Genomic DNA, 11299 nt, shown 5'->3' on the forward strand with positions numbered 1-11299 from the left:
TCAGGAATCCCAAAGAATTATAGTCAATCATGTAATCAAAATGTATATAGGTTATGTAATTAAAATTATATAACAACATATATATATATATATATATATATATATATATATATAGAGAGAGAGAGAGAGTTAGGTTCAAATCTTTTTTACAACTATTGTATGCATGTATAGACCAATGAGGATTTAACAATAATTTAATTATTAATTAAATTAATAAGGGTAAGTTAGTAATATTACATATATATATATATATATATATATATATATGCATTAATTAATATCCAAAATTAACAATTTTAATTACTTTAAATATCACATCTCAATAACCATAAGCATTTTCATCGTCTACCTTCCCTAATCCTCGGGCGAAGTTCTTACCCCTATTTTTCTAAAACCATCGTACCCTGCCACAATCGTCCTAATTCTTATCAATTTGTTGATTTTAATTGGTAACAGAAAAAGTTCGTATCCCTATTTTAATTTCGGAGGCTATCGATTTCCTTACAAGAAAAAAGGGTTGTTGGGCTACATACTTCACCAAAACCAATGTAAGCTAAACATTAATTCTCCGTATTGTTGACTTTTCTATTTTCTGTTAATGTTAATGGAGCACAAGTAAAACTAAACATTATTCAATTTATGCAAATGAAATGATGGAATTTACTGTTATATAGTTTACTATTGTTTCCAACGTCATTAGTAATTTATTATTTTTAGGATTTTTTGTTAACTTTGTTGTGATTTTTCATATTATTTTACAATTTTCCATATCTTATACATTGTTTGAAATATTAGATCATTAATTTTCATTACCATCTTGATGGATTTGATTATTGTCCGCCAACTGTTTGTTAAAATGCATGAATCAAATATTTCATCCATTCATTTGCACATGATGTCCATTGATAAGTATTTATACCTATTTGGAAATTAGAATATGTAGTTTTGTTAATCAGGTCTGGTCTTGGCCTAATGAGGCCTTTATATTTCTCTATTTTGACTTTTCTTATCATTAGTTATTCCATAAACATGATGTCTACTGATAACTATTCAAAACCATTCTGTCAGAATTTATTTATATAAATCCATTCTTTCAGAATGTTTGTATTTTAGCAGAATGAGTTTTATGTATTCTGTCAAAATTTATAAAACAAATCTTATCATTAATATTATTTTAGAATGGGTTAGTGTTTTTGTTAGAATTTAATGTTTTTTTATTTTTTTATTTTTAGGTTTTGAAGAGTTTGTCATTCATGTGGTAAAGAAAGAAAATTTAGAGAACAAGAGTGTCTTATAGTAGAATGTATTCCGCCAAAATGTATAAAATGATTCTTAGCAACATTATTTTTTCATAATGAATTAGTGTTTTTTGTTGGATTTTGATGTTTTTGTTGCATTTGTGATAGGAATGGCTTGAAGACCTTATATGAATGATGAGAAAAATGAATCAAAGATTGATTATACTCACAGTTTAAGAATGTTGTTGTTTTTTAAGAATTACACTTGTTATTCTTTCATAATGTTGTTATTCAAAAATGTTCTTTTTGTATCAAAATCATAGAATATAATTAATTGATATATTATTAGTTCAAGAATCGATTTTGTATATTGTTTCATAATGTACTTATTCATGTTTTCTTCTTATTTATGTATTTTTAAAAGATGTCATAAACTGTTATTCTAACAGAATTTCATTATAACATAATCACATTCGGATAGAATAAAATAAGTTATACTCGGTTATGATTAAAAATTAAATTAGAATTGAAATTAAATTAGTTTTTTTTTTAAATCAGAATTATCCCTTTAAATTCGAAAATTTCCTTTTTTAAATATAGTGAATTGTCTAAAATACCATTTTTATTAATTTTGAGTGATATTATGATACATGATATTCCATTGTAACATCATAGACCCTCAAAATCATAACATTTCATTGTTTTCATCTATTGGTCCAGAATTCTCCTTACATGCACAGAATAGTTACCTAAAACGAAATAACTTAACCCTATATATATATATATATATATATATATATATATATATATATATATATATATATATATATATATTCCAATTACTAGTTACTAGCATATATGACAATTTGGACACTTATTATATACAAATCACTAATTATATCTTACAAATATACATAGTTAACTTTTAATATGGGAGTATATATATATATATATATATATATATATATATATATATATATATATTATGTATGCATAATTGCCTTCAAATGTCTCAAACAAATGCCCACATGCATACAATATTATTAAACCTAAAAGTCTACATTAAATTTTTTCATAATATATACTAATACACACATAAATTACATACTTATTAAACTAATACAATGCTTATATGATTAAACCAAGGTACACTAAATTGACAGTCAAAAGTAAGAAGTTCCTTCCACATTTCAATTTACATGAGATCTAAATCACACTATCAGTTATTTTACAACTCATGAAGTGTTCATCTAACAAAAAGAAATTCTACAAGTTTTACTAAACATTATTCAAAGTATCCTCCTACATCATACCAGCTTTTGAGACATGTTGTTGTTGCCATTCTCTTCCATTGATCGCTCAAACTAAAGAAGAACAACACTCAAAATGGATCACAATGGTACCATTTAAGACTACTTTCAATCATTCATAGCTTCACCTCACCTCTGTTTTCTCATTCTCCTTCGTGCCATCCAAGAACACCTCCATTAGAAGTGTTGTTCTTGTGTATTCAGCAAATCAGTAGGACAACAACCACTCCCTTTTTTTTTACTTCTTTTTCTTATCAAATGAAGCAACCAAACACCCACTGATTTCTTTCTCTTCCCTCGTCAAACATCAAACCCAAAATACATTTTTTCCCTTCATTGGTTTCTATAAAAAAAAGGAAAACAAAAAGCAAAAAAGAGGCTGCCAGAGCAGCCCCCATCCATTCACCTGCTACAGTTGGAGCAGCCTCTGTTGCACCCTCCACTACTAGAAAAACAGCCTTTTACGACGCTCATTGCGCGTCGTAAAAGGCTCAGACGACGCGCAAATGCGTTTCAAGGAAGGCCATGTCATAAAGAGAGACGACGCGCTTTTGCGCGTCGTCTATAGACGACGCGCATTTACGACGCTCATTTACGACGCGCGTTTACGACACGCAATGCGTATCAAGGAAGGCCCTGTCATAAAGGAAGACGACACGCATTCGCGTGTCGTAACCTTACGACGCGCGTGTTAATGACACGCAATGCGTATCAAGAAAGCCCCCTGTCAAGAAACGCCATATCATAAATGAAGATGACACACATTTTTGCGTATCATAATTTTAAATGTTTAAAAAAAATTATTTATAGATTTACTAATTTTCAATTTAAATTTGTATTTAATGTCTCATAATATAAATATCATATACAAAAAATACAATCCATTGCATAAAATTTAATGTCATACAAATAAAATACCATAAATAACAAATATAATTCATTTCACTAATATGTCTATTCCAATAGTGAGTAAATGTTATAAAAAAAAAGTGAACTCAAGAGAAGCATAATTTATATACAATTGCATTATCTAGCTTACTATCTGCCAACAACTCTCTGTGTGTTTGCTTTTTTTCTTGAGTCTCGTTTCCTCCAAAACTTCTAGATACAGTGGCTTGCTTCTTCCTCATTATTGTACAGTACCTATGGCCACGACTTTGCAAGCTTGACCAAAGAACTTTGTATGCCAACTGTTGTCATGCATTAATATTTAATAACTAATACTATGCATATAAACATTAAAAAACTAATTAATTAAAACTCTCTATTTATTCACAGGTATGAATTACATTACCAGATGATTACATTTGGAAAAGGCATTTATGTCTTTTCCTCCACAATCAAAGTTTTAATTATAATTTTTAACTACAGTGCAAGGCTAGGGTTACCAGCACCAGACGGGAGTGTAGTCAAGAAGAGCATGTCCCCACTCATGTTGCATGCAATCTCATTTACCTGCCAAAAACAAGATTAATTATCATTTCAACAAATCTAATAATAATCTATTCAACTTCACTCCATTTCAATTTCAAACCCACAAATAAGAGTATACTTGCCTTATAGTTGAATTTGCGTTTATGGATGGGTTTGAATTTTCGAACATCCAGTATTGTCAGTTCATCATCCTATTCAACATATATATATATATATATATATATATATATATATATATATATAATAAAGTAGAATTAACATAAGCTTCCTAAATGTTGTTAAAGGAAATTTTGGTAAATGAAAAAAAGGAAAGGAGAATTTACCTGGTTCCCAACTGCTACATGAGTCCCATCTGGTTTATAGGTAATGTTAATGTTCTCCCCACTGAGTTCTGCTTGCTGTGAACATTTTCCACCTGTTTATTCGCATGTAGATCAATAAAGATTATTTTTTTTTAAAAAATTATTTTGTATTTCAACTTACTGCAAACATCCCATAGACAAACATTCTTGTCACCTGAAGCAGTGGCAATCAAGTCGGCGTGTTTAGGATCCCAACATAACTGATGTACACTATTTGTGCCAATGCAATTCCAAGCGACTGAATGTACGTAATACACATAGCAATTATAAAAGCTCACCTTTCTAAACAATTCATTCATACCACCCCCTGCTGCACTTGGGTAATATATCATTATGCTGTGATCATCACCTTTAAACAAGGAAAAACAAGAAATAAATAAATAAATTCAAATTCCAACCATACTTAGTTATGGATAATAAACGCACATTACTAGCAAACAGGGAGAGTTGGAGAAGGTGTATGAAAAGGATTGTGAGATATGCATACCATAAACAGGCTTCTCCACAAAAGGCTTCCAGAATCGCTGCCCATGAACCTCAACAAAATCTTCTTCCTCAACAAAATACTCCAAATCTTGATATGGTTTGTCCCTATTTACTAATGCATACCTTGGAACTGGAATTCCATACATTTCCAGGCACTTGATGATGTTTAAAATGAAAATAGAAAAGAGAGAGAGAGAGAGAGACAGAGAGAGAGAGAGAAAGAGAGAGAGAGAGAGAGAGAGAGAGAGAGAATCAGTATACCTTATGAAGAATATGAAATGCTCTTGATTCGTCTCCAGAAGTTCACAATCAGTGGAGCTAAACACCAGGAGGATGTGAAAGCAGTCGCACCAGATTTCGCAATTCTGAAGAGGGTTCGCGATGATTCAGTGTTTGTGACGATGGATAGTGTTCATCCAGCTGTCATCAACTCCTGGATATTCTCCTAATTCAATATCCTTTGAAAAAATTTAAACAAGATGTTGAATTAGAAAAAAATAAATAAATAAGATGTTCAATTAGAGCTGTCAAAAATTGAACAAATGCAAAATTAGTAGGTTGATTTGTGATTTTCAACAACTTTAAAGAACAGGTTTAATACGGCTTAAAGTTTTTTGACCTGAAATCAAAAAACCAAAAACCAGAAAACAAAAAATAAAAAATAAAAAAGTAATAGTACTAATGATGATACTTTTAATAACAAAAGGGGATCAAAACCTAATGCATTTTGTGAAAATTTCGGTTATGCAAATGGTGGACCTGTTAATAGGCTATTGAAGGTAACCAATGGATTTTTTTGTAAAAAATTGAAAATGACTTTTCAGGTAAATGGCACAAAAAGAAATGTTTTTTTTTCTTTTTTTGTAAATGGGGTTTTATTTAATATTTAATTTAACAAGTACAATACATTGCTAACATGGGGTAAATAATGGGGTAATAAAGATTTGAAATTTAAATATGAACATATCGGCCATCGACTATCTTTGTCAAGCTTGGAAGCTCCTTCTTTGGCTGATGTGGAACATCAACAATGTGGATTGATCAAAGTGGAAAACTTACTCTTCTCCTACATCTCTAAGGATATTCATGATCTGATTTCCGATGCCAAGACTAAGAGCATAATTAAAGATGCTTGATGCATGTGATGATGATTCAGGGGAGATACATATGACAAGAACAACCATCAGTGCAACTGTTCCAACAACATAGGTTATTAAAAAAAGTAGAATACAATGAGAGGTTATTAAAAATTAAAAAAATAAAAATAAAGATATTAATGGAGTGGAATGGTGGATACCTTTGTGTTTTTTAAAGAGGCGAGGGTTATACAAGCTCTAAAAAGCAAGAAATCTCCAGCCAATACTGCAAGCTGCATCATCATTATAGTCAAAATTTCAATGTTCATATTTACCAGTTTGCCCTTGTTTATTTTTTTCTGAAAAAAGATATAACACCTTATTTCCCATCACAAAGTTAAGACATCAAATCCCACATGTTGTATCAGCATCATCCAATACATCATCATGAAGGAGACTAGCAACCTGAGATTAAAAAAAATATATTTTCTTTCTAATAAAATACAATTGTAAAAAGAAATATTAAAACTAATATTCAAAAAAAAACCTAACATGAATCATCTCTGTGATTTCAGCAATTGATTATTGTCTCAACCTTAACGTTGTTGAGAACATATCCACAACCCCTTCTGATGTTTGTTTAGAAATTTGAACATTTAAAGCTATTGCCAATAATAAAATAACCTGAAAAAAAAATTTCAATATTTTACAACAACAACATGATAATATGATATCAATAATCAAAGAAATAAAAATGAACTTAATGTTCTTCCCTTCAACTCCCATTTTAAAGAAGTACTTAGCTGCTGAAGCAAGCTTTGGCACCTATTAATTCGGTTAATTACAAATATACACTTGATAAATAATGTTGAAAGAAAGTAGTTTTTGAAGACATACCTCAGCAACCACCATTGAATCTAGCCTAATAGCTACAATTTCAATCATATCTCTGAACGGCTGATAAAAGGCCTCAAAGAGTAAACTCTTTGTCTCTGCACATAAGTTATTTGATAAAATGCCTCAAAGAGTAAACTTACTTCCTCCTTTTTCCATGTTTTGCTAATATTTCGCAAATATAGTGTATGATTGTCCTAGCTTTCTGATATCTTTACACACTTGCCCCTCACCTAAGCATAGAAAAAAATATTAGAATCTGACTTGTTGAGTTAACCTCCTGTCAATTCCCAAAATCACATAAGCATAACTCATTACTCAGGTCCCACAGTTAGTTCTTATTGGTTGTCATCTGCTTGAGTCCCAAAGTTCTATATACTCAATTGTGGGGCCAACAACAAGAAGAAAAGGTAAGATATAATGTTTATTGTGTTTATAAAAGCCACACACAAAGATAGATAAAATTCATAATGTCATCAACATATACTTTTGTAAAGCGATTGAGAAAAGATTTAGGAAGGCCTTTCATAGACTTACTTGTGGCTGACAAGTTCTGTTGTCACAGTAGATGATGTTGACATTACATTCTTTCCAGAAACTTCAAAAGCATCATAAATTTTGCCTATACACAAACATTTATATCAAATTAGTTGATAGCTTTTAAATTTAAAAGTTGCAGTTTTCAGTTTTTGTCAAATTGAGAATAATGTAAGAGAGAACTTACTAAATCCATCCAAAGTTGCGAGTGCAATTTCCCTAGGCAAAAACTTGAAGAACTTCTTGCCAAGTTTAGAGCTAGCAACAAAGCTTGTAAAGAATCCAGTAATCTTCAGAACGCTAGAAAGAAGTCCACCAACAACTGTCTCTGTCATCTTCGTCACCTTATTAACCCTAGAAGAATCACCCACATAATCAAAATGCAAATATTCACAGAAGAATCTTGGAAAACATATAAGAAAATAGTTTCAACATGAACATCAAAACCTGTGTATAGCCTTTAGAAGTTCAGGATTAACTGCTGTGTTGCTAGCAGGTCCGATCTTTAGCTTCAAAATCTCATTACCCTTGATCAATCTATACACTGTAACATCTCCACACCAGAGAATCCCTTTAACAAGTTGCCCTGAACCCGCAACAATTAATTTTGCAGCCTTCGTACTGTAATCCTCCACATTTGGGGCTAATGTCGTCCAATAAGCTCTACAAATCTGCTCCATCTGTTCCTTATTTGCTTCCATTTTCATATCTGAGGGACTCATTCATTCCGCCATTGTTAAATCCAAAGCGTCGTTCTTCTCCTCCTCTTTCTGCACCGAGAAACTACTGCAATGCTCCAATAACTCATCCATTTCTTTCAACAACTTCTCTTGTCCTTTTGAAGCAAATGTCAGTCTGTAATTTAACATCATAGCTTCATGTTCTTTCTCCTTTGGAGCGCGTAACGAGAAGAAATAATGAGACTGGTCTAACTTAACGCAAGCCTCGTGTCTCGCCAAAGGCCATTGGATCTCTTCACCAACATGTGATATATAGCTCATTAAGAAATAGAATTAGGGTTCTTATATGGTATTATCGGACAGAGGAACCACCGCCACACATAAAAAAAACCTGCGATTATTTCATGGATTCTTTATCTTCTTCAAAGGATGTTAGAGAGGGGAAGAAGATACGTGTGTGAGAACGAAATGGACGAGGAGAGAGAAGCGGTGGCGGGTCTGGGTTGTTATCTTCAATTTGTGAAATGGTTCCATGTGTGGTTTCATCAGACGCAACAGTGTTAATGCTGATGTCATCAAATGCACTCCAAACTCTTAGAGCAGATGAGGTTCGATGTTGGTGGTGGTGGCTTAAGGCTTCCAAAGAGAAGGCAGAGAGAGATTGCAGATCGAGGTACAGGAAGACGGGCTTAGGGTTCTTTGGTAGAGGATTTTAGAAGGAGATGCATCAGGCGGGGTGTTTATCTTTTTGGGATTTCATTTCCCCCCATTCTACATTTAAGAACGCGCTTTCCTAAAAAAAATATAAAGTGACATCTTTAGACGACGCGTTTTTTATAAGAGTGCCCTCTGTGTTTTTTTTTTGTTGGACACAAATTTCAGGCATGCAAAAATGCGTGTCCACTATCCTTCAAATTTTAGAAAACTGACAGTATTTTTAGGATGCCCTAAAAATGCGTATCGTAAATTAGTGCGTGTCGTTATTTGCGCGTCGTAAAAGGCTGTTTTTCTAGTAGTGCTCCTCTTCTTTTTCTGTCAAAGACTGTGTTCGGATGCCCTCACTAGAAAATATATTGCAATTTCATTTCTCCATCATAGCAGCTTACCTCACATTTCATCCCTTTATTTCCGCAGCCTCACTTATGCTATAGTTGTTGCACGCATCGCTCCAAGAAAATCGGTTCTCTCCCCTTACCCCTTCACACCTAATCTTCAAAAATGGAAGATTGCTTCTTCCCTTCCTTTCTTTGGTCTCGTTCACCATCGGAGGTGCTCCATCCGCCTGTGATTGATTAGAATCCATCGGACCCTTCACATGTCTTAAGATTTCATTTCTATCTACCTTCGTTCGTTCCTATTTTTTTCCCGTTGTCCGATCAGTCAAATAAGGAAGCAAATAAGGCCTCGTTCCCGAGTTTAACAAAAGAAAAGAAGAGAAGAGAAAAGAAAGTCACGAAAGAAAAGAAGAGAAAGGAAAGGAAAACAAAATTTTCTTTTGTGTTCCCGAGTTGGAGAGAACTAGAAGGAAAATGAATCATTTTATTCTTTCTTTCCAAATCCTCCCAAATCGGAAGGAAAGTTAGGAAGGAAAGTGATCCTCCCATTTCCCTCCACTTCCTTTCACTTCCCTCCTTTAATGAAACTCGGGAACACCAATTTCTTTTATTTTCTTCTCAATTCCATCCATTTCCTTTCCTTTCTCTCGTTAAGTTGAACTCGAGAACGGGGTGTAAAAGCCCTAAAATCATTTTATGTTTAAAAAATGAACAAAATAAACCCTCAATTGAACCATTTATACAAAGTGATTCCATTCCCCAAACTTTGGTGTATTTTAAACAAAACAGTCCCCTATGGAGATTTATGAACAAGATCAATCCAATTCCCAAACTTTAGTTCCATTTAAACAATTTCAGTCCCTCCGTTTATTTATTTAAACCAAAGCAAACCTACTTTGGTTAGTCAAATTACCAAACAGCCTCTATATTTTTGTGAAGTTACAAAACATCCCCTGTAGTGTGCCTATATACTTTGTTTATGCAAACAAATTATCATTTTATACGAAAATGAAACAAGTCTAGTTTATAAAATGTGTTTCACAATGTAACGTATTGTTACAAATAACTAGTATAATATATATATATATATATATATATATATATATATATATATTATAGTTATTTTATCGTGAAATAACTAGTCTATACAACAAATGCTACATGATACAAAAATATATGATTTTATGTGACATTGTATGTCTTAAAAAGCAAGTCTTAAGACTTCATACTATTTCAAGGATTCAAGCTATTACTATGCATGTATATCTGTATGTTTAAATACATAAATTTTATACAAGTACATATGTTCATTACTTTGGAACGTATATCTTTCTAAAAGCGAGTGCATTACACTTTTGCATACATACCAAGCAGACTCAACTTTTATAAACTGTATATAATGAAATTCATTATGCCTAGTGACTTATCCACAATTAAGATAGGGTTGAGAGCTATTCACATACTTTGGTTAAGGGTTTTTTAGTGAGACTATATTCATTAGCGGAGTCTAAACACTTAGCATACCCACACTGCTATAAACATTAATCTTCGAAGCGAGATACATATGTAGAGATCTATATGTGGTTGACATCCCCACTTGTGGTTGCTAGCTAAAACCTCTATAGATCAATCGAAGTGGGTGATAAGTGTCTACTATTGTTACTACAACATCTAATGAAGCATTGTATGGAGGTAAATCCAATCATATAGCTCGGTTATAGGACTCAGTATAAACATTAACTATATTCTCCCTCTCTCTCTCTCTCACTACAAACCATGGGCTTCGTTTCTTTCAAAACTATTTTAGGTATGGATTTTCTTATGCAACATTATAGTTTGGATTTTCAAGTATATTCAAGGATTCATTACAAACACAAGTTTTAGTTTGGCTTTCAAAGAAACTTTACAAACACAGTTTTAACTAGTGTCATACTTACAAAGAAAATAGTATTTAGACTTCTTAAAAGTATTACTACTGTTAGTAGAAATCCTATAACTCTCACCAACCTTGTGCTGACCCTCAACACTACATGTATTTTTTTGAAATTACTAAAAAAACATTCAAGACGGATTGGATTATAGGTGACCTAGTTTACTAGATGTTGTTTTATCTGCCTATCTGTTACGGCAATTCATGTACTGTAATTATCTATAAAAACCCTGTATTCAAACGTCAAGATGGAATACAAATGCTATCTTGTTTATTATTGTACTTGTGCTATATACT

General features: G+C 32.2%; 1 pseudogene; it reads right to left on the reverse strand.

The window, feature by feature from the left end:
• Positions 1-7333: 7333 nt before the first annotated feature.
• On the reverse strand, positions 7334-8338 carry LOC145096007 (protein EARLY-RESPONSIVE TO DEHYDRATION 7, chloroplastic pseudogene; annotated as a pseudogene).
• Positions 8339-11299: the final 2961 nt, after the last annotated feature.

This window comes from Lactuca serriola, chromosome 3 (assembly GCF_051521515.1).
Source record: "Lactuca serriola cultivar US96UC23 chromosome 3, Lser_US96UC23_V15, whole genome shotgun sequence".
In the NCBI taxonomy this organism is placed as follows: Eukaryota; Viridiplantae; Streptophyta; class Magnoliopsida; order Asterales; family Asteraceae; genus Lactuca; species Lactuca serriola.